The sequence below is a fragment of the Macrobrachium nipponense genome, chromosome 15 (genome assembly GCF_015104395.2).
Source record: "Macrobrachium nipponense isolate FS-2020 chromosome 15, ASM1510439v2, whole genome shotgun sequence".
Taxonomy (NCBI): Eukaryota; Metazoa; Arthropoda; class Malacostraca; order Decapoda; family Palaemonidae; genus Macrobrachium; species Macrobrachium nipponense.
This window is the reverse complement of record NC_087208.1, coordinates 24,597,263-24,602,311: the sequence shown is the minus strand read 5'-3', so window position 1 is coordinate 24,602,311 and position 5,049 is coordinate 24,597,263.

The window sequence follows — 5,049 nt, the reverse complement described above, 5'->3', positions numbered from 1 at the left end:
TCCGTCGGCAGGATCTGATCTTGTCGGCTGAGAAGGTCTGCTCTGACGTTCTGGACTCCCGCGATAAATCTCGTCAGGATCCTTATCCGTCTCGCATCTGCCCACAGCAGAATCTCCCTCGCTAAATAAAACAGAGGACGGGAGTGTGTACCTCCCTGCTTCTTTAGGTACGCCAGGGCTGTGGTGTTGTCCGAGTTGACTTGGACTACTTTCTCTGCAACCTTTTGTTGGAAGAACTGTAGCGCCAGAAAAACCGCCGCTAGTTCCTTTACATTGATGTGCCAGGACACCTGTTCCCCCTTCCAGGTGCCTGACACTTCCTCCCTCCCAGTGTTGCTCCCCATCCCGACACCGAAGCGTCGGAAAAACAACACTAGGTCTGGGCTCAGAAGCTTTAGGGACAACCCCTCTTGAAACTTCCGAGGATCCAACCACCATCTTAGATGTTTCTTCACCGATTCGGTGATGACAAGGGTCGCATCCAGATCCTCTCTGACTCTCCATTCGTCTGCTAAGAAAAACTGGAGAGGTCTGAGGTGTAGTCTTCCCAGGGAAACAAACTTTCCAGCGAGGAAATGGTTCCCAGCAGACTCATCCATTCCCTCGCCGAGCAAGCTTCCTTCCCCAGGAATGCCGAGACTTTCTCTAAGCCTTGCAGCTGTCGTTCCTGGGACGGAAACGCTCGAAAAGCCACTGAATCCATCTGAATCCCCAGATACGACGATGGACTGTGTTGGGGTCAGATGCGACTTTTCGAGGTTGACTAGAAGTCCCAGGGACTTCGCCAAGGCCAACGTGAAGTGAAGGTCCTTCAGACACTTTCTTCTGACGATGCTCTGATAAGCCAATCGTCGAGATACAGGGACACTCTTATTCCTGCAGAATGTAACCATCTCGCTACGTTCTTCATGAGCAGGTAAATACCATCGGAGCCGTGCTTAAACCGAAACAAAGGGCTCGGAATTGCCAAACTTTGTCCCTTAGCATAAACCTCAGAAACTTCCTTGAAAGAGGGTGGATAGGCACGTGAAAGTATGCGTCCTGTAGGTCCAAGGACACCATCCAGTCGCCCGGTCTTAAGGCTCCTAGAACCGACTGAGGTGTTTCCATCTTGAATTTTTTCTTTTCTACGAAAGATTCAAGCTGCTTACGTCCAAGACTGGACGCCACCCCCCGACGACTGTTTTGGTACCAGGAAAAGTCTGTTGTAGTATCCTGGTGACCCCAGGTCTAGGACCTGCTCCACCGCTCTTTTCGAGATCATTTGTTTCCAAAAGATCTAAAAGAACCTGCTGTTTCTCCCCTTGATACGACGGGGAAAGATCTCTGGGAGTCGTTGAAAGAGGAGGAGGGTCTACAAAGGGGATCTTGTACCCCTGTTCTACTATCTTGAGGGACCACGCATCTGTATCTCTCTCTCTCCACGCTCCCGCAAAGAACTTTAGCCTGGCTCCGACAGGCATCTGAAGGACTTTCTTTCATTTAGAGGTTTTTTAGGTTTGAAGGAACCTCTTCCTCTTGCAAGTCCTCTCCCTCGAGGAGCAGCTCTCGAGGGAGGAGCGCTCCGAAAGGGTTTAACCTTCCTAGGAGGTCGTCCCGACGACGACGTGATAGGGACTGCAGGACGTCTAGAAGACTGGGCCAAGAGATCTGGGTAGCCTTCTCTGTAGGCTCACTGCCAGGTCCCTTACCATGCCTGGGGGAAGAGATGGCTCGAAAGAGGTGCAAAGAGAAGTTCTGCTTTCTGCGATGCAGAAACAGACTTCGCTGTGAAATTGCATAATAGCGCTCTCTTCTTGAGGAAAGCAGTGCCGAAATGAGACACTAACTCTTCCGAACCATCCCTGACGGCCTTGTCCATGCATGACAACACATTGGACAGCTCCCCCAGACTCAAAGAATCAGGACTCCTAGATTGAAGATCCAGGGCTCCTAGGCACCAGTCTAGGAAGTTAAAGACTTCCAGAGTCTTTAACAGACCTTTCATGTGATGGTCTATCTCCGTGGGTGTCCAAGAAATCTTCGCGGACGACAAAAGGGATCTCTTCTGGGCGTCTACCAGACTAGCAAAGTCCCCTTGGGAAGAGGACGGGATCTTAATCCTACTTCCGATTTGGTCTCATACCAAATGCCGCCTCTCCCACTCAGCCTTGAAGGAGGAAGGGCGAAAGTCGACTTGCCCTGATCCTTCCGACGTTCCATCCAGTCCTGCAATTTCTTGAATGCTCTCTTCGTGGATAAGGAAGTCTTCATCTCCACCACTTCCGAAACCTTGCCCGACTTCGAAGAGGAAAACTGAGAGGGCGGAGACTTAGGCGCTGCAGGCTGGAACTTTTCCCCAAACAAGGAACGTAAAAGTCGTACCAGCACCTTGTAGTCGGAAACCGACGAATCTGACGGCTGTTCTTCCTCCACTGAGTCAGCCGGACTACTATGTTCTCCTTCCTCCCGAAGAGGCAAAGGAGATAGAACCTCTGGAGAGGGCGTGCGCCCCGCGGGTCTAGCCTTCAACAAAGGCTTCCGAGGAAGACTAACATCCGCCTCTTGAAGCGACCGACCTTCTGTCGATCTTTAGAACTCGAACCACGAAGAGCTTCCTGGCCTCGCTGCGCGTCAAGAGAGGAAACTCTAAGTCTCTCTCGAGGAGCGTCCTTACGCTTGACGCTCAAGCGTCCAGCTTTCGCTATCAAAGCGTCCTTCTGAGCGCTCTCAAAAGCCTTCTCCACAGGCAAAGCGTCAAACAAAGCCACCCGACGAGCGTCCTGCCGAGCGTCTTCAAACGCGTCCTCCAAGGCGTCCTGTCGAGCGTCCTCAAAGGCGTCCTGACGCGCTGGCGGAGACAGCGACGAACGAGGAGACAGAGAAGGAGACTGCCTCGTCCTCTTGACAGGCAGTCTCGCGTCCTTCCTTCGCTTAGGCTCAACTGCTGCTGGGCGAGTCTTCCGAGCCATTAAGGTCGACAATTGGTCTTGAAGAGACGCAAGAATACTCTTCGTAGGTGAAGAAGACCGAGTGAGGAGGTGAAGGGCTGCGCCTGCGAGGAAGACAGCGGGGGACGCATCCTTCCTTCTCACAGGAACAGCAACCTGCCTCTCCGAGGCGCGCGAGAAGCGCTTCTCAGCGTCGTCCTCGGACGACGTCCTACCTCTCTTCTGAGGAGGAAACGCGTCATACGACGCAGGCGACGACCGCAACGAGAGCGGAGAGAGGGGACGTAAAGCGTCCTCCCTAGGAAAAGTCCTTTTCAACGGACGTGAGTCACTCCGAGCGCTCCACCCCTTGCGCGGGGAGGGCGCCTCGGAGGACGAAAAACAGTCCTTTAGGATGCGAGCCTGAGCACGCTCCTTGGCAGCCTGGGAAGTAGCAAACAGGTCCTGCCGAAGGGACGCCAGATCGGTGGGGAGCCCCCGTAACCCTCTTGCGGCTTTCGACATGCCCACTCCCTGAGGTCTGGGAGTCCGACAGAGGTCTAGACCTAGAGGCATTATGGGGCCGATCTGACGCCCCCTCCACAACACTAGGGGCACGATCACACACTTTAGTCGAGCCGTTTTCAAGGGCCAACACTTTGGACTCTAGAGTGCGCAATGACTCTAGAATCAGAGAAAAGGGCATTACCTTTCTCCAGACACAGAACTAGGGCCCTCAGGCAACAACACAGGATTAGGTGAAGCAATTCTACTGGTGTTTAATATAGGCGAAATGTTACTTCCCTTACCTTTCGTAGAACCAGCTTTTAGAGGAAGACCTCCTGATCCTATCGCGTTCTAGCTTACGCCGATAGGATTCATACACCTTCCATTCATCCTCAGTCAAACTTTTGCATTCAATGCAACGATCAACTAGCAAACAAACATGCCCCCTACACCCCATACATACTGTGTGGGGTCTACCGATGATTTCGGTAGCCTCACCTTGCAATCACTCCTCACACACACTCTGAAGCTCACTGAACTTGATCCCGACATCACGTTCATACAAAAGCCAATCCAAAATCCAAAAACAGTCCACTATCGCGTATGCCAATCCAACAATCCAGAGTCAAAACCAAAAGTCAATCCAGATACTTATAAACGAGTTAAATCCAAAATCCTGGGCGGAGGTCTGTAAACAGGTGTTTACCGACCGGCGACAGAAAAAAATATGAATAGAAAATGGGATGGTTCCTGATATCCGCCTCCCAGCGGCGGGAATGGGTACGATACCACCTGGCCGCCCACATGCGTGTGCCGCGAGTTTTGAAATTCTGTCGGCCTTCGGAGAATACAGCTATATATATATCTGCCAAGTAAGTCTCATGAACAAAATGCAATTTTCGACAAATTGTCATTTGTTCCGATACGTAATACAAACCCTCGGTCCTTTAACAATAGGAAGACTCACTTCTTGGTGGGAGGAATCTGAGTCTTTTTGTGAACAGACTGGTGTTTTCGTCCAACCCTGGAGTGCCTCCCTGTCGTAAGAGCAAGGGAGGGATCCAAACCTCTGTCCGATTGATCGGGGTGTGCACCGCAGGATCAATGGTCAGACTCTGGGCCAAGTACTAAGAGAGAGGCAAGCGTATCTCTTCGTACCAGCAAGCAAGAACTTGTTCCTGTTTGCAACGGTACAATCATAAAATGATGGGTTGTCTCAATTTGGCATCCACTTCCTCCCCCTTGTTGGAGGAATGGGTGGATATTTACTCCTATCCCTACTGAAAGGGATAGGATGGTGCTCTATTGAGTGCTCACCTGCATCTCGTCCTTACCCAGCAGGGTGACGACCGTGTTCCCTCTACCCAAAGGTAGAGGGAAGAAAAGATGGGAGGAGAGCCACACTCACTCTCATTCCTCATCCATTCTTACGGTCACACCAGGACTCGATGCTGTTCAGCCTGCGAGGGAGTCTGGCGTTAACACACAACGTGTTGAGCAACCACCACGGTTTCCAAGGAAAAAAGATCCAAGGAACGTGCAATATCCTGAAGGTAGAAGGAGGTGCATGCGGTCCGGTTGGACCAGGCGCCTGCCTTCATTACCTGCGCCACAGAGAAGTTCTTGCGGAACG